At 33.9% G+C, this 25,522-nt stretch overlaps 1 protein-coding gene and 1 pseudogene across 1 annotated transcript in view; both read right to left on the bottom strand.

Annotated features, from left to right (window-relative positions):
- Positions 1-25,522, bottom strand: part of LOC145278247 (uncharacterized) — a 1,121,062-nt gene that overhangs the window by 917,682 nt on the left and 177,858 nt on the right. The window lies entirely within an intron of this gene.
- Positions 6,105-6,219, bottom strand: LOC145283726 (5S ribosomal RNA; annotated as a pseudogene).

The following is a 25,522-nucleotide window of genomic DNA, read 5'->3' as shown; positions in this document are numbered from 1 at the left end:
TTTAGAAGTAATGAAGTGGTCGGAGGCACCAAACTGGTAAAAGGGAAAATTATTCCCAAGTAGCATTCGGGGGGGGGGGGATTCTCTTTCGTATAAATAATTTAAATCGTTCCAAAGTATCGAAAACTTAAATAAACAAATAACATGTGTAGTGAACTAACAAACTATTTTATTGCCACTTCCGCTCTTCCGTAGTTCTCACAAAAGTCACGTAACATTTTATTTTTGTGTTATGTTTTCTACACCCACTGAAAAACAGATTGTACTTAATTATTTCTAACGATAATAGTGAATCTTTTTTTACATTTCGATAATTCAATCTTTAAGTAAAGTATTTGAATGTAAAATAAATTCCTATTAAATTAAATTACAGTAGTAAATAATAGTTTTAAAAAAAATCGTTCGCCTGGCTCGCATCAAGCACATCAATTGATGACGTCACCAGATCATATGTATATTTTGGAAAAGTTCACATAAAAATGGTAGTGCCAAAGTTTCTCATATCGCCATCTTGTTTTGGGACATTAGTAAAGAGTTCTGAATCTCTTTGTTCTGGCTGTGGGGTAAACGTGAAATGAATACAAAAAAGAATCAAAAGTTTTTTGTTTTGTTTTTTACAAAGGAGTCACCACTTATCAACGCCTCGAGGATAACGGTAGTCAATGGGACAATATCGTAGTAATCGTTTTTGGTAAATTACATTACTTAAGAGGATGGTTCATCAAGAATTTGTTTATGCTGAACTTGAAGACGACCATGTTGCAGTCAGCTGGAAAGCAGAGAAACAGAAGAGAGTTCCACAGGCGCGCAGTTCTAAGAAATAAGATTTGTTCATGGAATCTACGTTTCGGTTTAGGTACAGATAAAGAGTGGGGGAAATTATTGGTAGTGGTTTCAACTAGACGAGTATTTTTCGTGAAATTTGTGAGAGGAAGGGACCATAGACTGGGGCTCAGACGAGTATTTGCCGTACATCTAAACGGGAAGATATGTAGATAATCCACACAATAAGATAGAAAATCCGATCCTCAGAATAGAAACCAAAAAAATGGATGCGAAAAAATCATCCCAGAACACTGATAAACATGATCAATTGGCAAGGCAGAAAAAATGTAAGCGATGTATCGGAAAAAAAAAAAAAAAAATGACGTGTGGCTGAACTTTGATCAGGTGTCGGAACACTAGTTCACTTGGGAAAAATGCATGCAAAACTCTGGTTATCGGGAAAGAAAATAAAAAAAGAAAAGGAAGAACGTTTTCTTGCTCTGCAAACGCACAGCAAGAAGCAGAAAAACAAACTCGCTGATGTTCAAACCCTGCACGTTTTTATTGTGACAGGTCGCTGCTGATTGGCCCGAAAAACAACAAATCAATGCACGTGACTTGTTTAAATCTGGATCGAACTGTTCTTTTCATATCCCAAGTTTGTGCAATTTTTACTTGGACATTTCCAAAAGTAAATAAATAAATAAATAAATAAACATAATGATAATAAAATAAAAATAAAAAAGTACAGTAAATAAAAAAAAATCTTTTTTTTTAAGGTAGAGGATGTAGTTTTCAGAGATTTTTCTTTTCATATACAAATAATAACCCTGCTTATTTTGTTTTCCATTGTTAGCAATCATTCTTTTCCCAATTCTTTTGTGGAATCATCAGAAAATAACGTAACAAGTAATTTAAAAGAAAATATTTGATGTAACATTGTTTCATTTAGTGAGAAAATACATGGTCGATGCTCGTAAGCAAATAATAAGTTCAAAATTGATACAACCCTCTGCTTTTGTGCAGCATATGGTGTCCGGTTATCTGATGGTGAGTTCCGTGAAGTAACGAGGCCTTTCGTTATCTCATATGAAATCGAGATACTGCCGGCTTGAATAAAACTTTTTTTAGAGACCGACATGAATTTGGAGTCGTGAGTTTGGGCAGCAGTGTGACGATTTTGACCACAAAAATTGATAGATGAAAGTACAGAATAGTTAACAATGTATTATTTAACCACACATTTCAAATCTATTATGAAGTTGGAGGAGTATTTAATGGTTTGTCGTGTGTCTTTTATTTGCATGCATCTGTTCTTATCAAGTGTCAGATTATTTGGGGTTGTTTTCGTTTTTTTTGTTTGTTGTTTTATACTCTCATTCATCCTAACCAGGCAAGTAGCCCCTTACGTCTAATTGTGCCGTTAACCAACACGTTGTAGCCTCAGTCGCAAAGTAGACAAAGAATAGGAAAGAGCTTCAACTCGCTTTTTTTGTTGTATGACGACATCTCATTCTTCCGTCATGCGTGACTTCTCGTTGTGGCTGTGACGTCTCTCATGTGATCATCTTCTCTCACGTGATTTCGAACGTCATCTATGTTTCTAACGTAATCTTTTTCTCGAAACTGCTCTCTCCTTTTTATAGTCTTCTTTTACCTTACTGCGATGTCATTTCACTCACGGTTTGGTATTTGCATACGGCCATCCATACTATGTTATACAAGCATCATTCAATTGAATGTAAGTGGCTACTATTTCGTACCATATCAACTGGACAATACGCACAGAGTTGAACAGCGAGATGTTTGTTCACATTACATTTAAACTATCTGCATGTTAGTACAGTCAGATAAGTAGGAAACCAGGAGGGAATTCCAAAATCTAGCAGTTTGAGAAAAGAAACTAGTCGCGTAGAAGGCTCTCCGAAGATTTGATTACAGATAATCAAACCTTTTTTTATAATCCTTTTCATCTCAAAACAAAGCACATAAGGAGCTACTATTTGGGATTGTGTCTAACAGGAACTGTAGAGAGTTGAGCAGTGGGATGTCTGTTCACTTTACATTTAAACTTCTGTATATAAGTACAGTCAGGGAAACAGGAAACAGAGATGGAATTCCAAAATCTAGCATTTCAAGGGCAAAATCAGAATAGAAGTCCCTGCAGCATCTAGGAATACAGTGTAGGGGTGGGATTTTGCTGCTTGTCAAGTGAGTCGGGGATATTTATGTTGAGGGAGCATAAGTGCTACGAGTTTGTCAGAGCACATTGCATCAAAATACCTATAAAATAAGCACAGGGATGCAACATTGTGGCGATGGAACAGAAGCTGGAGTATGGTTGAGTGGGACCTATTACGTTGGTGATTCGTTTTTTAACTTTTTTCAATAGAGCAAAAGACTAGATGGATGCATTGGCCCAGATTTAACAATACTCTATGCATGGCAAATGGTAACTTTGTAGGGATATAGAATACTCTCAGGTGTGAATAATTTTATAGAACGGCAGAGAGAGTTCACCTTCTTTGCAGTAACCTTAGCAATGTCTTCAATGCATTTGGTCTAGTTCATGCTCCTTCGGAATGTTAAGTTTGAATGAAGAACTTTCAGAGAAAAGATAAATGAAAATAATCTTCGTTTTAATAGACGAGGGAATTGGCACCAAATTTATTTGAACTCCAATCTATGGCCCCCTCTTGCCAAACTTTCATGAAAAACACTTGTTTAGCTGAAACAACTACCAATAATTTCCCCCACTCTTTATCTGTGCCTAAACCTAAATGTAAACTTCATGATTCATTCTTAGAAAGTTCCACGCCTGTGGAACTCTCTTCTGTTTCCCTGTTTTCCAGCTGACTTCAATGTGGTTGTCTTCAAGACCAACATAAACAAATTCTTGATGAGCCATCAACTTAAGTAATGCCATTTACCAACTTTCCATTACTAACGGTTACTATGATAGTGTCCCATTGATTACTGTACACTTATTAACCTCGAGTGGCCTTCGGCCCTTGATAAGTGATAACTCCTTCGTCAAAAAAAAAAGCAAAACATATAATTATGGAATATTTTTCGCTATCACCACTATAAAAATTCCTGTAAGAGTTTGGCCTTCATTTGATTACGTATCAACATTTCACTGATAGATAATAAGCTAATTTTTTTATTAACTCACGTTCACCCCTAACAAGGTATATCGCCACTTGGGTGTTGGGACCATGCCTAGGAAAGATTAACAAAATGTTGGGTTATGTAACATTTAAACTTCTGCATATCAGTACAGTCAGGGAAGTGGGTAGCAAGAAGGGAATTTCAAAGCCAAGCTGTTTGAGGAAAAAAAATATTAGAATAGAAAGCTTTCTGACATTCAGGAACCTCAACAAGGAAGGGGTAAGATTTTGTTGCTAAGCAAGTTTGTCGTGGATATGTAGGTCGAGGGGGCACAAGTGCAACAAGTTCATCAGAACATATTCAATTAAAACAGAGATGCAGCATTGCAGTGATGGAACAGGGGATGGAGCTTAGTTGACAAAGACCTATTAGATTGTAAACTGTTTTTTTGGACCCTATCCAAGAAGGAGAAGCTAATAGTAGATGCATCTGTCCAGATGTGACAACAATACCTCATGCATGGGTGAATGGTGGCCTTGTGTGATAGTTTTCTAGCTCGCTAGAGGGAACCCACCTTCTTTATAGCAGACTTCGCAATTTCCTCAATGTATTTCTTCCACTTCATATTACTCGTGAAAGTAAGGCTGAAGAGTTTGAAGGAAGAATTATCAGGTAGGGTGTTATTTGTTATAGACATTGGTGGTTGGAGAGGCATCTTGTAATTGTTAAAGGAGACCAGCTTAGTCCTACTAGCATTAAATGTTACCATCCATTTGCGACTCCATTCCACTATGGTTTGAAGATCATTTTCTAAAAATTCTGCCATTGTCTTAGATTTATGTACAACCGTTTTTCTCTCATGCATGTTATAAAGCATTGTATCATCAGCAAATATATCCATCTCGGACACAATATTATCAGGGAAGTTGTTTATAAATATCAGGAATAATAGTGGTCCAAGGATCGACCTCCTAAGGTACTCCCGTATCAATGTTTTGCTGCTTGGATGTACTCCATCAATGACAACCTGGACGTTCCTATTGTCTAAGAAGGATCTAATTATATTAAGTATACGTACAGTTATACTGTATAATTTAATTTTCATTCGCAGCCCTTCGTGTCAGTTTTTGTTAAAGACTTTGGATATATCAAGGACCTCAGCCCTGGCTTCGCCTGGCTTTTTTTGCATATGGTATATGCATGAGTGTTAAAATATCTGCAGTAGAATGACATTGCTTAAATTCATACAATTAGTCAGAGAGAATATTTGCTTTTGCGAGGTGGTGGACTAGTGCTTGATTAATTAAGGTCTCAAAGATTTTAGCAAAGAGGGAAGGAGACTGATACGGTAATAATTGAGTGGGTCAGTTCTTTCACCAGAATTCCTGTAAATTAGTACCACAGAGGCCATCTTCCAGCTATTAGGGAAGCCAGATTTAGCAAGGCATTTATTGTAGAGCTTGGAAAGTATGGGGCTAGCTCAGCTAAACATTTCTGAATTAGTAATGCAGGGATGAGATCAGGCCCACACGCCTTGGAGGTGTCTAAGACTTTTATGACATGAGAAGAGGTGATGTTGACATCATCTAGTGTGGCTTCAATACACATAGGGAAATTTGGGAGTTGGTGGTGAATTGCCGGGCAAGCTGTTCTGCCATCACGGTTGCTGTGCATGTGACCTTCTGATTGTTGGATAGTGGAGGAATTACTGGTTGCCCTTTATTCAAATCACTATTATAGATTTTCCAGAAATCCCTCTTTTGCGATTCTATGTGTTCCCTGCTTATTTCAGCATGCTTTCTTTTAACTGTCGCTACTTCTCTCTTACAATGATTTCTAGCATCTATGAATTTTTGCCTATTTGTATTTGACTTATGATGTACGAACTGGCGGAATGCATGCTGACTTTGTGCAATGGCAGCTGCACAATCTGTAGTGAACCATGGGGGTGAGTGGGGCTTGCTATAATACTTCCATGTGGGAACATGTGCTTCAATGCTTGCTTTACATCATTCAGTTTTCACATTGGCACACTGTTTAGCTGGAAGAGAGAAGATATTATTATATAGGCTTCCTTCAGTCTTGACAGTGTAAGGTTGCCTGTGCATGAAACTTTTGTGGCAAGAGTTGTGCAATTCCCAACCACACCCCTCCTGAGTCGACATTGTTGAATACCAGTGGCAAGTGGAGGTTCATAACGTGGAAACAATGCCGAGATAAGCGGAAAGCACATAGAGCACCCAGAATTCCCAAATGGTCACCCATCTGGTACTAGCTAGGCTCAACGTTGCTTAACTTCAGTGATCTGATGAGAACCGGTGTCAACGTGATTATGTCGTATATAGATATTATTATAACAATTTCTGTATTTATTTTTTTGCAGACTTTATTTATCCTCATCCTCATATTTGTTGTTTTTTAACTACGTTTAGGCCAACTCATCCTCTGGCCTTCTTTAGGTGGTTAATTGCGTCGGGATAGGGATGCTAAGTCTTGTAACTGTGTCCCCAGTAATTACTACCCTCCGTAGTTGTTGTCTTACCACGGCTTTGGCCAACCAATCCTCTGGCCTGCTTTGGGTAGGATTGAAACCGCTATCTTCAGACAATGCTTACCTAAACTGTAGAGGTTCAATGACTCTATCCATTGTGCCACGGGCTCTAAAGGTGAGCATTGTCTGAAGATAGTGTATTCGTGAAGCACTTGACAAACAGATAAAACTCCAATGACCCCCACGTACCATTTTTCAACTTTAACCTCTTAGCAGCCTCTTTTTTTCTGGATGAAAATCGATTAAAAAAAGTTTCTATGTGTTTGAACACCGTATATATCAACTTTCAACTCTGCAGATCAAAGATTCGTTGTGTAGATATGTTGAGAATTGTCCTCAAGCACACATACATTCTCACTTTTACAGAGATATATATTTATGATGGGATGATCTTAATATTTTTCTCGATTTTGATACAATTATGGATTCGGTTTCTTTTTTAAATCTCTAACTATAGAGATGATTTTTTGTGGGGGGGGGATTTGCTTACCGGAAAACCTCATGTAATATGCGCATATATTTCCACAAATTTCAAAATACACTCGTGAAGGTTGCATAGATGACAGACGACGGCGGAAAATATCGGATACATTGCACACACACAAATTCAGGATCTAGGCAAAACCAAATGTTAAATCTGATTGTTGAACAATGACGTCCACTTTACATTCATATTGAAGAGTTGGGGGGGTCATCGAAAAGGATGTAAAAATAGAAACAATGGGACAATATATATTTTAACCTCGATTGGAATTGCTAAAAACGCAAAACAATAAAATAGAAATACCAATAATAAAAGATGTCAAAATTAATGAATACTCAAATTCCGATGAATCGAATTTAAATATTGTTTGATTAAAAAAAACAAAAACAGGGCTAAACAAAAACAGCGTGTACATAATTTGCCACACATTTGATAAAATTCTAACCAAAAAATTATATATACTGACTATATAACACTGTTAATTCAAAATCAATAAAGACTTATGGTTGCATCATTAATACAAACCGAGTAAATTTAACTTTTAAATGAAAACAATATAAAGATTCTTTTTAAACATAGGAAAATGGGTACAAATTTTTTATATATACATATATATATATATAATATATATATATACATATAATATATACATATAATATATATAATATATATATATTATATTATATATATTATATATATATAATATATATTATATATATATATTATATATATATCATATGGATATACATTATATATATTATATATATTATGTATATATATTATATATATATTATGTATATATATTATATATATATTATATATATTATGTATATATATTATATATGTTATATATATTATATATTATATATATATTATATTATATATATTATAAATATATTATATATATATATATTATATATATTATGTATATTATATATATATTATATATATATTATATATATATTATATATATATATTATATATATTATATATATATTATATATATATTATATATATTATATATATATTATATATATATATTATATATATATTATATATATATATTATATATATATTATATATATATATATTATATAGATTATATTATATTATATTATATATATATATATATTGTATATATTAATATATTATATATATACATATGTGTAATATCTTTCGCAAAATCAAAACAGCAAAATATAAAATGAGAACATGCTATTGTGTTTCCTGATGTGTTACAATTGTTTATTGACTATTTGGACAAATTTAAATATTATATTATATAATTTAAAAATATTCCAAAAATTCCAAAAATAGCTACTCTTCAGACGGCGAAATGCATTTGTTATACATATATGATTATATTCATAATCCAGATTTTAAAGGATCAAGCAGTTGGACTTACCTCTATACCATTCTTCTATTATATATGTATTTTTTATCTTTTCGAATTGAGTAATTGTCCTACTTTCGTATTTCTACTTTTTATGACACTTCAACAATTCTGTATTTTTATATTAATTTAATCTTTTGCATGTTTTTAAAAATATTTTATAATTATTTTACCTCCCCAATTCATTTTTTTTATTGATTTATTTTCCAAATACTAATCTACAAATTTTAATTTATATTTATATATTCCACTATTATTTTCTCAGTATTATATATATATATATATATATATATATATATAAATATACACATATATATTACAAAAGAGTCACCACTTATCAAGGTCCGGAGGCCACTCGAGGATAAAGGTTAAAGAGTGTACAGTAGTCAATGGGATAATATTGTAGTAATCGTTAGTAATGGAAATTTGGTAAATTGGATTACCTAAGGCGGCGGTTCATCAAGAATTTGTTTTTGTCAAATTTGGAGACAACCAGGTTGTAGTCAGCTGGGAAGCAGGCAAATGGATGAGAGTTCCACAGGCGTGCAGTTCTAAGAAAGGAGCTTTGTTCATGAAATCTATGTTTTTATTCAGGCACAGATAAAAGTGGGGAAAATTATCGACAGTGGTTTCAGCCAGACGAGTGTTTTTCGTGAAAATATGTACAATGTTTCTTGGCTTTTGTGGGATGATTTTCTACAGTGTAAGTACTATTTTGAGATATCACTTCAACAATGTAACTGATATAGGATGTCTCAAAATATGAGAAGCAGAAAAATAAATCGATTCCTATAAAATGAATAAAGGCTTACAATCCCAAAAAGGTGTCACTTTAAAAAGACTGAAGCGTATATGACAACCAAGATGAAGGCGACAATTGAACACATGGAAATAATATAAGTAATAAAACATCGCCTCAGAAAATATTGCTCGATCGAGAATTTGAATATTTAATGGTATGTCACTTATCAGCAATGACATCTGTCAAACGTTTGAAATAATTTGAAATAATTTTCTTTGAGGAGGGAGGAGGGGAATTAATTCCAATTATATTTCGCTCTTTCGAAGAAATCAATTTTAGATATCTAATGATTGGGATAATTCTTTAATGAACTGCTTCAATTTATCTTTAGTGAGATTTCCCTATTTTCACTGTCCAAGAACAATTATTTATTCATCTTTAACCATTCTTACCTTTTCGCTCAAGAATATTTCAAATGACTATTATAATCAACATTACAATTGCTAACATTTTCTACGTGTTAACTACTTGCACGATATTGTTCTTTTAATTAGATTCTATACAGCCTTATGTTTCCAAGAAAAATCTGAAATTTTAGTACTGTCTATTTGTATGTATATATATATATATATATATATATATATATATATATATATATATACATATATATATATATTAAAATAAAATACGCATGAAATACGTTAATACGCAATATTAAGTAAAATAAACAATTATTTATTTCTTTAAAATTATTATTTTGGCGATATACGCCACCATAATAAATATTTTACATAATATTGCGTTGTATTGTTGCTTATAACGTATTTCATACATATTTTACACTAAAGTAAAATACAGTAAAGTAAAACATCATATTGTTTGTTTCCTTACGTGTTACAATTGTTTCATGACTATTTGGACAAATTTAAATATCATATAAATTAAAAATATTCCCAAAATAGCTACTCTTCAGACAGCAAAATGCATTTGTTATACATATATGAATATTTTCATAATCCTATGGGATCAAGCAGTTGGAATCACTTCTAAATCATTCTTCTATTATATTTTTGTTTTTTTATTTAATCTTTTCGAATTGAGTAACTGTCCTACTTTCGTATTTCTAGTTTTTATGACACTTCAACAATTCCCTATATTTATATTAATTTAATCGTTTGCATGTTTTTAAAACATTTTATGATTATTTTTATCAATTCATTTTTTTTATTGATTTATGTTCCAAATACTAATCTACAAATTTTAATTTATATTTATATATTCCACTATTATTTTCTCAATATTATATATATATCACGGAAAACGCAACTTTGACTTTACATATTAGATTGGTGCAAAACTAATGTCATTTTTTGACGTTCAACTTAAAAAGATCATAATACCTTTGCTAATAAACTTGATTATTATTCGAAATAAGAATCATTAGAATCGACACATTTTTGCCAACGAGAAACCAGTTTATTTATCCTATTAGCAAAGAAATCTGGATTTCTGAAAGCGATGAAATCATTGAAGACCATCATCTCGTCTTTTGAGGCCTTTTTCGCACAGGAAGTTGCCGAGATGCTTGAAAAAGTGATAATCGGTGGGAGAGAGGTCCGGTGTATATGGCGGATGAGGCAGAGTCTTGTAGCCCAATTCATTCAGCTTCTGCAGGGTCAGTTGAGCAACATACGGGCGAGCGTTGTCATGGATGAGAATCGATCCCTTCATATTGACCGATCTCGGGCACATACGTTGGAATTTCTGGTGCATTTTGTCAATTTGTCAGCAGTACTTCTCTGCCGTAATCGTTTTGCCTGGATTAAAGAAGCTGTGATTGATGAGCCCGTCTACAGACCACCAAGCAGTCACCATAATTTATTTTGGTGCAATTTCGGTTTCGAAATGTGTTGTTTTGAAGTGTCTTCTATGCCCCTTCTCACAACAAAAGCGACGTTTTTTTTTTTATTATCATTCAATTCATGTGGCACCCATTTATCCAACTTTTTTGACTTTCCTATTTGCTTTAAGTGGGGAACGGCTGTTGAGTGATCGACCTCAGATTCAACAGAAATTTCTCGTCTGGTTTTAAGTGGATCGGCTTCAATTCAGACTTTCAAATGTTTGTTATCAACTGCAGTGGGCCGACCGCGACCGTCTTCACCGTCGAGACTATCGTCCCCATTGCGAAATTTATTGAACCACCGTTGTGCCACACGTTCGTGAGTTGTTTCTGGGCCAAACGAGCTGTCTCGGCAGCTTTTTAGCCTAATTTGAACGGGAACAAGAAAATCGTGCGGATTTGAATTTTGTCCATGCTGTCGAAAAACCTGCAAAAATATGAATGAAGAGATTGAAAATGGTAACGAATAACACGATTCGATAGAGTGAAAATCGAGCTTCACAATGATATATAACATGGCTAGATGCCACCAAAACCGTATGATAACCCAAAGAAAACATTAACATTTAAAACTATGTTTACTGCTTACAATCCCCCTTCTTTATGTAATCCTGCCAGAAGACGCCTACACGAAGTTGTCAGAAATTGTGTCGTATTCTGGATAAGTTCCAAAAAGCATTCAGTTCCAAAATCCATATGGGCTCCAGAGTTCAACAGGATGCACCTAAAGAATATTACATCGGCCGAAACGCTGTGAGAATAACACCGATCATTCCAGATAATACATAAAATATTTATAAGCCTTAAAAATACTCAGATTTATGTGTTCCATTATATATATATATATATATATATATATATATATATATATATATATATATATATATATATATATATATATATGCTTTCCGTCTGAGTGCTTTTACCCAGATTTTGGAACAAAAACTTGGCAGGAATAAATCAGATTCAAAATGTGTTTATTGAACAAATGTCTTGAGACAAGTACTAAGAAATCTGAGAAAGTCTTCACAGAAGAACCGATTCCTCTGGCATTCTTTGACAAGATCGCCGAGGAAAAGGAAAAGGAGGAGGGGGATGAAAAAAGACGGAAGAGAGGCAGACTTATATTTATCATACCTAACACCGCCCTCCCTTTCCTCCTCTTCGGATTAGTTGTGCACTTTGCATTTTGTTTTCATATCGGTTTTCTGTCCGTTATTGTATCAAAGATGTCCGCCCTCTTTTCGACTGAGTGAGTTTCCCCACGTTCTTTTCATTAATATTAATGATAACCGTCTATGGAGATGGAATCACAGAATGCGGCAGAGAATGATCAAAATTGTGTCTTTTCTTATATTATTACCAATATACCTATCAAGTTGAGCTTTTTTTCTCGTTTTGAATTTGATATTAACACAATACTTTTTCAATGTAAAAATTATTAAAACGAACTTTTTTTAATATACTCAGTCATGGATATGCGAGCGACTACTTGCGTATTCTTTTGAAAAACAAGTTTTAATCAATTACATATTCTTTTTTTATAGTATCTTAATAAATGATTTGTTCCATTTCACTATTAGACTGAATTCTATTCACTCTGCATGATTGCGTATTAAGATGAAAACCTTCTAGCACACGGAAATATATACATACGTTGTTTGGCCGTGGAAATAATTATATATATATATAATTTTTCCACAGCAAAACAACATCACAGCTCAGAAAAGCCATGAAAGTCAACAAACCGGAAGCCCAAGACTCGAGTTTCGCCCTCATCTGGACATCAGTTAAACATATCCGAAATCAGGATTCGAAACCCGAGCCTCCTGCATACGAGGCAAGCATTCTGCCAACTGAGCAAACGCCTTGCACACAAAAAAAAGTCTATTAACTAACACAGATCAAGCAAACTGCAGCGAAATTCGACTCGAACAAGGAACGCAGTCATCCAACACACACACACACACATATATATATATATATATATATATATATATATATATATATATATATATATATATATATATATATATGTTGGATGACTGCGTCCCTATATATATATATATATATATATGTGTGTGTGTGTGTGTGTGTGTGTGTGTGTGTGTGTGTGTGTGCAGAAAATCTCGACCAAACTCCTTTCTAAATATTTGCACTATAGAATTTGATATATTACAGTATTTTGACCTGTAACACATTTTCGGTTTGTTTTTTTTAGCCAGTAAAATAGCTACTAAGAGGTCGAAATTGAAAAAAAAAAAAAAGAATAAATAAACATTGAGCTTAGCGTAAGTTGACTATAACTATTTTTTCTGCGCATGCACTAATTAAAAGTTACGGGTTAAACAACGTTATTTTTTGCATTTTTTTTTTGTATACGTATGGATTTAGGTCATACGCTAACGGATAAGATTAGAGAGCAATATCTTTTAGTTTCGATTCTAGCTGATATCATACGTCACATTTTTTTTTTTTTTTTACTTTTGAAATCACAAATATATATTAGGTACAATATAACAATCGATAGTGAACTGGCTCAATGACAATAAATCCGAAATTGTATAAATTAAAATTTAATATTTAAGCGTGTTTTACGACAGGGCAAAGTCGGGCGATCCGTTAGTATATCCTATTTTTAATATTTACTATCCTATTTTTAATATTTACTATCCTATTTTTAATATTTACTATCCCATTTTTAATATTTACTATCCCATTTTTAATATTTACGTAATTATATAAACTAGTACAAACTGACTACAAAATGCTTTCCTATAAAAGCACTATGAGTGCATTTTCTTTTGTTGTATAGTCTATCTTTCTGTAACGATTTATCCGTTTCTCGCTCATGTATATATAATCGTGTTTGTTGCACTCCGAAGATGCGCGCTGCTAAATAAATATATACACTTTAGTTTGTTCAAGCTGTTTTGACAATCAAATATAGAAACGGTTTTATAACAAAACATTTTTATTTAATTATTATTTTGCCTGCAATAGTTATCCAAGTGTATCAGAATTTGGGGGGAATTTTTGACACCCCTAACACGAAACTGCGAATAAAATATAAAAAACTCGTAATTTCTTTTAAAAGTGGGTTATTTATTTTCGTTATGGATTATACTTCCAAAATAAACTATTAAAGTTGTATAAAAAGTAATAGAAATGTTATATTTTTATTTTTTTTTAAACAGTAATGAAATCAATTGAATTTTACGAGCAAAGTATTTTTAAATTTTTAAACTTTAAAAATCTATCAAAATTTTTCTATTGATTCAATTTTTACGATAATTTCAGGGTCAAAGTGAAATTTTATGCTCTTTCCAATAAGCTGAATATAATATAATATTTTTTATTCACACCCCCCATTTTGAAATGTCTATTAAAAAGTAAATAATTAATTTACGCACAAAAGTTTTATATATCACAAATTGAAGATAAAAGATCAATAAATAATGTATTCAAATTTAAAACAAAAAAGTTGTGTTTTTACCTGTAAATTCCGAAGTTTAAAGCCTTTTTTTTAACCCACATTTTTTATTTATTCATTCATTTTTTAAATGAAACCTTGGTCCTTGCTCCTTTAATTGAAAAAAAAAATTAGGGTTTGAATTACATTTTCCGAGTAGTTATAAGCTTAGAAAGACAGGGGGGTCGAATTATTCAATATATTTCACGCATTCGTAAGGTTAGTTTCTGACACACCTAGTGGTTGTCAGACATATCGAACAAGGGTGAAAGGTAAGGTTGGGGACTGGCGGACTAATAACGTAACGGTCGTGCGTCTCTCTCTCCGTCTTCTACCCTGTGGTTTTGTCCGTCGAACGTTTTGCTTTTAATGACAAATCTTTTGTTCCATCAGAGGTCAACATATGTGTCAAAGTCCGACATGGTATTTTCTTTGTTCTCTGCTAACCTGGAACTTGTGTGTTGTACAATCTCTAAGTTCCTTTATCCAACACTTTGCCCTTTTCAGTGTTAGTGTAATTGCAAGACTTGTGAGTGAATGGAGTATGTGTCGGTTCAGGAAACCTCAGCCATGATTAACCAGCAGAGTATTACACATATCAACCAAGAGTACAGTCTATCACGCATGTGTATACTGTGTGATGATGTACTGAAATGAAACCTAACCAGTAAGTGGTTACGGGAATATGTTACATGGAGTGAAATAATATATGAATGATACGATGGTTGTATAATGTTAGTTTTAAAAACAGGCTTAGTTCGTATGACCTCAGAATAAGATTAAATTTGAACAGTATAGGGAAATGTTTGCAGAATAGGAGACTTCGTTGATATAGTCACACAACTGTATTCTTAGGCCTTAAGAGCCAGTGACGTAACGGATAAAGTACTAAATAAATTCAGTTCTAAGCGATACTCTTCTGAAATTTGATGGTCAAGTCTTCAATGTGAGCGATACTAAGAATACAATTGTGAATTATTTAAAACTTCCACCCTATTATGGCTGACGGAGCGAGAATATACTACCTCGGTGGATTAAATAAAGGATCCTGATCGAAATTCCATACTTATTCCCGAGCTCGACAAGTACAACTGAAGAAGGTCGGAGGTTACATCGACCGAACCCTGTGAAAATAGAATTCAAGATAAGACCAATTGTCTAAATGATGCAAATAATACATAAATACTTTGTTAAAAATGTTAAATGTCGTCATGTTTGTACAATGTATATAGTGAGATGACATGCGCATTAGAAATGTTTGTTCAAAGATTCATTTTGTAGACGTGCGTTTACTTTTTTCTTAGAATGGTAAATGTAGAAAGAGCGGCAATTCTAAAAAAGTTAGTAAATGTAAAAAGAGCGGTAATTCTAAAAAAGTTAGTAAATGTAGAAAGAGCGGTAATTATAGAAAGATCTCTAATTGTAGAAAACGCGGGAATTGTAAAGAGAGCGGTAATTGTAGAGAGAGTGGTAATTACAGAGAGCAGTAGTTGTAGACAAAGCGGTAACTGTAGAAGGAGCGGTGATTGTAGAAGGAGCGATTATTGTAGAAAGAGCGGGAACTGTAGAAAGAGCGGGAACTGTAGAAAGAGCGGGAACTGTAGAAAGAGCAGTGATTTTATAGAGAGCGGTAATTGTAAAGAGAGCGGTAATTTTAGAGAGAACGCGAATTGTAAAAAGAACGGTAGTACATAATAAATGTTCATCTTGGTATAAGTCATGTTTCTTGTGGTGCGCCTACATTTTTTGTTGGTCGCTGTTTGTTATTATTGTTATATTGGCGAAATCGGGGCGTGTAGATGTGATCAAAGGCCTTTGATATGTAAAGCATAAAGGTTTACTTCACAAGATCTCCAGCTACGGTATAGCTGGAAATGTCTTCTCAATTATTAAATCATTTCTCTCTGATAGGTTCATAAAAGTAGTCGTTGATGGGCAGAAATCAGAAGCTCTCAGTATTAATGCTGGAGTTCCCCAGGGGTCCATCCTGGGGCCAACTCTCTTTCTGATCTACATTAATGATCTTCCAAATCACATCCTTACATCATTCGTAGACATTTTTGCTGATGACACTACTATCTATGGTAGCACATCTAAGACCGTAAACGACCAAGTTCTCTCTGATTCTCTCTCCTCTGATCTTGAGCAAGTGGAACAATGGGGAAAGAGGTAGCTTGTTACTTTTAATGCATCTAAAACCAAGCTTTTATCTTTACATCATCAACGCTCTGGACCCCATCTGGCATCAATTGAAATGAATGGCTCTCGTCTTCAGGAGGCCTCGTGTTTGACAAGCTTCTGGGTTTGACCTTTACTCCTGATCTTAAATGGAACACATATATTAAATCCGTTGCCAAGGTTGCTCGGAAAATGGTGGGATCCTTCAATCGATCCAGTAGATATCTCACTGCTGATGTAATTATCTATCTATATAAAAGCCAGGTACGTCCAAGAATGGAGTACTATTGCCACACCTGGGCAGGAGCTGCTAGAAAGGACTTGTCCTGCCTTGATAGAGTTCAAAATAGACTTCATAGCCTCGTAGGAGATGTCCTTTTCTCTTCCCTGCAACCTCTTTCTCATAGAAGAGATGTTGCGAGTTTGTCTCTGCTTTATCGTTATTTTCATGGAAAGTGCTCGGCTGAGCTCCAATCTATGGTCCCCCTTCGCCAGATTTTCACAAGAAACACGCGTCTAGCAGAAAACACTATCACTAATTTCCCCCACTCTTTATCTGTGCCTAAACCTAAACGTAGATTCCATGAACAAATCTTATTTCTGAGAACTGCACACCTGTGGAATTATCTTCCGTTCTCCTGCTTTCCAGCTGACTACAATATGATTTTCTTCAAGTCTAACGTAAACAAGATTTTGATGAACCGTTCCATATAAGTTAACAAATTTACCGAATTTCAATTAACGATTACTATATTGCCCAATTTCCATTGTACACCCTTTAACCCTTATCCTCGAGTAGCCTCTTGGCCTTGATAAGTGGTGATGCCTATGTAAAAAAAAATCGTCAAGAAGAACTATCTCTTTGTATATTATCACATGACTGCTTATAGTAGAATGAGCTAGTTCACGTCGACTCGCCAGAGAATTTGTTTTAAAGTGTGGGAATCCCTACCGTTGGTTGAAAAATCTAGAATTCACGCTTTTAAGTGAAATAATGATCTTAAAAAAAAAAAAAAAAAATGTGGACGCTTTCTGTGATTGCGCGAACGTCAGAGAGAGAATCTTATTTTTTATTTGGAACAACCGAGGGAAAACGTGAAAAGGATAGAAAGACAAAGATTAGGACGAACAAACAGAGAAGAAAGGTAGTGGCTGATATACGCTAGTATCTTTTTTACGTTGACTCCTATATTTACTCACTAATCTATCAAAAGTTATTAATATCTGCATATAAAAGTGACCTTGTCTATCTGTGTGAGAAACCGTCTCTACCAAACTACTCTGTCAATGTTTGGTCTACAGACTTGAAACTTGATATAGAAGGAATTCGGAGCTGTGGCACTTTATTTCGTTTTTAGCCGGTAAAAATAGCTGCTAAGATGTCAAAAATGAAAAAAATAATGAGAACTTGGTAGGCGTAAGTCCACTTAAAGCGATTTTCTAGGCATGCGCAAATGTACATTTATACGTTAATGTCGGTTTATTTTTAGAGTTTTGATATTTATCTGTTAGTCACTCGGATGGTAACGAATAAGGCTGGAGGGTTACATGCTTTGGTTTTGATTCCAGCTGATGGCATCCAAGTTATTTTTTTTAACTCACTAATATATGTTAGGCTCTCTATAATAATTAATAGAGTGATGACTCTGTAATAATTAAGTCTGCATAAATTAAAGTATCATATTAAATCGTATTTTACGATCGGGCAACGTCGGGCTGTCTGCTAGTATATTTACCATCCAGCATTTTCCGAGACAATGTATGAGTTTAAAAAGAATTATGACTGGAATTTTTATTTATTTTATTTTGAATATTTGTTTTTATATAAATATCATTTGTAGTATCCAGATGTTTTGCTTTGTAGACGCTATTTTAGCTGTTTGATTTCCCGAAGTACATTGATTGCATGACATCGTAAACGTGATAAATATGATAATTTTCAATTCGTGTATACATTTTGATCAAGAGAATTTCTTTTTCTTTGATATCTGAAAATCTCGTATTTTCAAATCCTTCACATACTATAAGAATTTCAATACACTGTACAATTCTTCAAACTATCAAACACTCATCTATATACCTGCGAAGTTGAGGTGTTTTTTTCTCGCTCTAACATTGATATTAAAAGCCTACTTTTTTTCTATTTGAAAATTATTGAAATGAACTTCTTAATATACTCAGCCATGGATATGCAAGCAACTACATGAAGGTTAACTAATTTGTATTTTCCTCTGAAAAACGAGCGTTAATTAATTACTTATTTAGTTTTTATCATTTCTTATTACAGGATTGGTTTCATGTCACTATTCCGCTGAATTTTATTTGTGCATAGTTTCTACATTCTGCATAATTTAGTAGAATTTAAGATGAAAACATTCTAAAACACGGAAATTTTGTCGGTGTGTGTGCGAAAAGTCTTTACCAAACTCCTCTGTGAATATTTGGTCTACAGAGTTGAAATTTGATATATATATTTGGACCAGTAGCATGCATGCGATTTGGTTTTTATTGGCTTTTTAATTTCTGCTTAAATGTCAAAATTGATAACCAAACAGTTGACATTGGCAGGTTAAGTAAAATAAAACATTACACACGCTGTTTCTTTTGCGCATGTTGAAATTAAACATTCATAGTTCAAAGTCAGTTAACTTTTAACCTGTCGGTAGCTCAGATGTTAACGACACTGGAGAGATAAACAACAACCAAGGCTGGAGCACTAAATGTTCGGTTTCGATTCTAGCGGATGGTTGCCAGAACCGCTGTGAAGAAGGTGGTCTCTCTCTACCGTGCTAGAAAGTATCCTGTACCTCTATAAGGCTACCATTCGCCCATGTATGGAGTATTGTTGCCATATTTGGGCTGGTGCATCTGCTACTAGTCTCTCGCTCCTTGACAAGGTTCATAAGAGTCGCCAGCCTGATAGGTCCTGAACTGTCATCTAAGCTTCAGCCTCTGTCCCATCGACGAAATGTAGCATCCCTCTGCCTGTTCTAAAAGTACTTTAATGGAAAATACTCCGACGAATTGCAAGCACTTGTACCCCCTCGGCGTAAATACCCCCGACAAACCCGAAAAGCAGCTAAATCCCACCCCTTCACAGTAGAGATCCCTAGACATAATAGAGCCTTCTACTTCAGTAATTTCTTTCCCAGAACCGTTAGATTTTGGAACTCCATTCCGGGTTCCTGCTTCCCCAACTGTACTGACATGCAGAAGTTCAACTCTAACGTGAACCAACATCTTGCTGCCCAACTCCCTACATAGTACCCCTGCAGCTTATGTCTCTTATAGTAGCCGCCTACAACAAAGTGGCAATGTGCGTTGTTTGGGATGAAAATGTAATAAAAAAATATTTTTAAAAACTTTGGAAATTATCACTATATATTCGATAAGCATCAATAGAGGATTGACTATAATAATAAATAAGAAATGAATGTATAAATTAAAATATAATATTTATTCGGATTTAACAACTGAGCAACACCGAGCAACCTGCTAGTTTTACCATAGATCTATAAAATCTCCCCGGCTAAGAATAATATTGTTCCATCTATATAATTATAAAACTCAACCTTGTAATATGTGTGTAACCCAGCATCCGGTTTACGACTTCCGGTTGCGCACGCGTACACAAATAATCAACGCGACAATAAAACGTATTGTTTTAATGTGTACGTTTTCAGCGTCCCAATTGTTTTTTTTTTTCGCGTTTAAATTATCCAAATAAACAATTGTTAATACCTTCTGCATTTTATTACATCGTTCATTTCCGTATTACGTTTAAGTTATTTTAAAGCAATTTTCTCACAAATAAATCTACTTTAACCTGTGGGCAACCATAAGAGCATTTTACAACGGCGATTTACCCACCACATTCATTTTTTTTTAATTATTCTCCATTTTTAATACACCTTTCTTAAAAAACATTCATACATTTTCTTCTACACTACCCACATAAATAAATCATTCTAAAAATGTTTTTTTAATTTGCGTTACAAATAAATAATCAACGCGACAATAAAACGTATTGTTTTAATGTGTACGTTTTCAGCGTCCCAATTGTTTTTTTTCGCGTTAAATTAAAAGATATATCAAAATTTGAATTTAACTTTAAGTATTATGGTATCTGTTCAGTGCACATTTACCTATAAGTAGGACAAACCACTTATAGTTCAATGGCTGTAAGTTTTGATTTTTTTTTCAAAAATAAACAATCATAAACAGAACGACTCATAGAAATCTATCTATATTCTTTTTTCATTTTAATATACTTTCATAGAATTGTTTCTGTTATGTCATAAAAACTATTTTCTTTACGTCACAAGTGTCACGCTCATACATTAATTCTATAGCTAATATAATATATTGACCCAACGAGTCACTGGTAGTCTAGTAATTCATAAAAACAAAGGTATGAGAAAAAAGAGAAACTTGGACACATCTTTGAAAATATAATTTCGGAAATGAAATTTGAAATTTTGGAAACTGAATAAAGTTGTATTATTATTTATTTTTTAAATGATAAAAATCGTTTTATTTCTAAGATTTTCGTTTCTAAAACAACCTTTTCAAAGAAGACCGTTTTCTTTTCATTTTGTTGATGGAGAAAAGTTATACGTTCGACGTTATTGACGGTTGTTGTAAAATCTGAATTCGATGTGTGTTGCGTAGTTGGCGCAAATTTTGAATAGAGAAACTTGGTAACATCTTTGAAGACATTATTTCGTAATTTTAATTTGAAATTTTATTTGAGAAAATAAAAGGTATTTATGCAGTCTATGGGTTGTGTTAAACAAAATTCATATGAAATTCCAAAGTGCCTGCAATCCTCACGTAAGAGTTGATTACATAATCTATTTCCGTTATTGTTGCCATGTCCATCAAGAAATATGGCGTAGGTTCTCGTTTCTCTGGGAAGGATTTAATCGTTATTGCTAGCGAGAATACCAAAGCTTTGGAAAAGGGGGAAGTTAAGCCTGGGATGAATACCATTGATGACAAGTGGATTTAAAGTCTCTAAAGGGGGATCCAACCAGAGTCCATAAGTCGGCTTAGTTATCGGATTTGAATCTCTTGGATTATCGTGTTGAGCTTGCTTTAACAGGTGCATCCGCAGGCATCTCCATCGGCACCTTCAAATCCCTGGAGTTGGCATGTTGAGCAACAGGAAAATTACCATATTCAAAAGTAACTCGCACCATCTATGCTCAGCTGAGTTTCAGTTTAAACAAATTACGACATTAATATCACTAATGCGCAATAGTGATAATATCTGTCCATCTATTTATATGCATACTAGCAGGGTGACCCGACGTTGTCCGGGATTAAATGATGATCAACGAATGTTCTACATTCCCATATTTTGATTGTCATCGAAATCGGTGAAATGCCTATTTGCTCGTTGTAGACTCATCGCGTTGCACCGGGAGGAAGCTCAAATGCCTCTCGCAGCAACCTAGTTCACAATGCATTGTAGTCTACATTGCACTGTAGATAACCTACTGTTGATTCTATAAAATTATTTTTATATATATAACGGCTTGAATTAAAGTTTAAAATGGGGGGAAATATCATTCTTCAATTGTGCTCTAAACAGAAACATTCATTTCGAACGTACCCCTGTCATATCAAAGAACCTACTGTTGATTTTATATGCCTGGTCTTACTGGTTGTGCGGTGATAATGGTTTATATGTAAGTTTAAAATGCAAAAGTACAGTATCATGCTTCAATTGTGCTTTAAACAGAAACATTCATTTCGAACGTGCCCTTACTATTTCGAGCCTTTCTGCTTTTGTGGTGATAAAACCTAGCACAATCACTAGCGATCTTAGGATGTATAAGGTGTTAACTTTGGTAAAAATCATCTGTTCCGTCTTTTGTCGGATTATTTCGATTATCGCTACTTATCAAAGACATTCCGATACAACACTAATATAAGAACACTGCAAGGCACATAAAGTATCCTCGTTTCATAAAAATTGGTCCAGCCATTTTCGAGCCTATAGGGAACGAACTCACAAACACACACACACACACACACACACACACACACATTCACACACAGAGGCAAAGTTCCTTTTATACTAGCGGGACCTGTGGAAATTCCACCGTGGCATCTTTCATATTGCTGCTGAGAATTCTATGGACGTTCAGCGTGAATGCATCCCCCGCGATCGTAGTCTTTTTGTTACAAAGGTAAAAGTGTTTATCTAACTAATCTGGTTAATACAGTGTCAGAAAATATATGGTTATGACAGTTTATCTCCAATATCCTTATAGGAGTCTGACATATTTTCATTGTATGGACGCCCGGCGTAAACGGAAAGCTCGCAATATTATTATACCATCTTTAGAAAAATCCTACACTTGGATCCTAGCTAGAGGACCGAGAAGGTACATTTTAGTTTCATGTACGGCCCCAGAGTGACACGATTTAATTTTTTTCTTTTTACATTGCGTCTTCGGTGATCGGGAGATCCTATTTATTAAAAATTGAGGGCAGAAGGTGATAACATACTACGAACAGTAAATTGGAGTATCCATATACTAATTTAATGTTCGTAGTACAGTATCACATTCTATCCTCCTTTTTTAATACATAGGATTTCTCGATCGAATAAATTACAATCTGGAAACCGCGACACACGTACATACGTATGTTAAAAGTACTACAGCATTAACACATAGATAACAGTAGAGATAGAGACAGAACGTTATAAATATATGGCAAATAAGTTACAAAGAGTCTTCTGCGTTTCAGCCTTATGGGACGAAACGCATGGAATTCATGTTAGTATATGTTTCAATTTGTACAAGTGGTGTTTAGTTTAGCTAGCTAATCAATTATATTGTTATTTCCGAGGCTAGGCTTATTTCAGCCTAAGTTTCGGCTCACTTTTACATTCTCCTACTTTGCCCTATTTTGAAGAGGGATGACTCGCCCTTTGTGTGTCAATGTGTCGAATTAAGAGCTAATCTTACTTTAATATATGTATATATATATATATATATATATATATATATATATATATATATATATAGAGTAAATGAAACTATACTGCCCATATTTTTATTAGAAACATGATGAATTAAAATAATAAAAATGAATAGATTAGATTATCCTCATCTTTCATAGTTGTTGTTTCACGACGTTTCGGCCAACTTTTCCTTTGACCTTCGTCAGGCTGTTAACTGGGGCGGGATAGGTACGAACCCGACAACGGAAGATCAGATGACAAAAAACTTGGATTTATAAAACCAAAAATCCAACCTTGATCGCCCTGCAGTGAATAGAGGCGTTGAATCTCTACAGTTCCAAGTGAGCATTGTCTGAAGATAGCGGTTTCAATCCTAGCCAAAGCCAACTAGAGGGTTAATTAGCCCAAAACGTTGTTAGACGACGACAGCTATGGAAGGCAGTAATTACTGAGGATACAGTTGAAGATTCAACATTCCTATCCCGTCACGGTTAACAACCTGACGAAGGCCAGAAGAATAGTTGGCCGAAACGTCGTGACACAGCAACTATAAAAGATGAGGATAATAGTTCGCAAATAAATAGCAATATACAAATTACCCATCTCAATAGAATTCCAATAAGTAAAATAACGAATGGGTTAGTTAAGTAATGTCATACCTCGCTCAACAGAGATAGATTGAAAATGAATTGACAAAAATGTTATATGAGAATTTCAGGGAAAGAATAGGGAAAATACTAAGTAAATAAAAACTATATTCAGTGCAAGAAAATGTTCTCTTTTTTTACAAAAAGAAAATCGCAACTTTGAATGGAGAAGACGAAATAGTGAAATTAGGTTTAGGGGCTCTGTAATAGAAGATCAATCTGTAGTTTTCAAAATGTCTGAAGAATGTTTTGGAGAACACATCGTTTTCCAGATGTTTCATCCTTGCGGTGTACATCCTACATAGTGCAAACTGCAACTACATCTCAATAAATAAAAAATAAATTGTTACGGTGAGAGAATATGCATTTCATATATGACCTTTAATTGACAGATTCATTATTTTCGATCACAGAAAACACGTGAGCGTTCTGACATAATTTAAGTAACGAAAGACACCTTCATTAGCACTGATTAAACTAGCGACCCCTTTTTTAAAATATCATACCTGTCTAGATGATTAATATTAATAAAACGTCTCCAAAACTTTTTCTCTTCTTCCTTTCCCTTTTCTCTTTTTTATTCTTATTTCTATTTTTTTTTTCATTTTTTTTTCTATTCTCGGTTTTCATTTTCATTAAATGACTGGCCTCAAATAAGGACAGAGGTATATTATTGCCTAACCATGTATTTACAAATTATCAATCATTATCTAAAAAAAAAAATCAGAAACATTATATTAACAGGTATGAATCCGAATTTAAAAAAAAAATGGAAAAAACTTAACGCTTATTTCGTTTCATAAGAAACACTGAAAGTTTGTCTGGTGAAACCGGGGTAATAACCACCATTGTGTGCATTATGTATGATTTCATTTGTTTATTTAATAAGTTTGTCAATCAAGCTATCACAATTTAATACGTTTAGCTCTTTTATAATAAGTATGAAATCTGCATTAATAAAAATATCATTTGTAAGCGTATTTTACGACTGGGTCAGGCCGGGCGGCCAGTACTATATTTTGGGTACAATATAATAATCAATATCCAATTGGCTCTATAATAATAAATCCGAGATCTGCATGAATTAAAATATCATATTTAAGCGTTTTTTTTACGACCGGGAAACACCGGATGGCTTGCTAGTATATATATATATATATATATATATATATATAATTATTTCCACAGCCAGACAATGTCGCAGCTCACAAGAGCCAAGAAAGCTAACAAACCGGCGTGTGAGTTGCGACATTGTCTGAATGTGGAAATAATTATATATTCCCTCTCATTCTAAATA

This window comes from Euprymna scolopes, chromosome 1, assembly GCF_053919585.1.
Source record: "Euprymna scolopes isolate OS-2025 chromosome 1, ASM5391958v1, whole genome shotgun sequence".
NCBI lineage: Eukaryota > Metazoa > Mollusca > Cephalopoda > Sepiida > Sepiolidae > Euprymna > Euprymna scolopes.
Note: the sequence above shows the minus strand (reverse complement) of the source record. Positions and strands in the feature narration are given on the sequence as shown.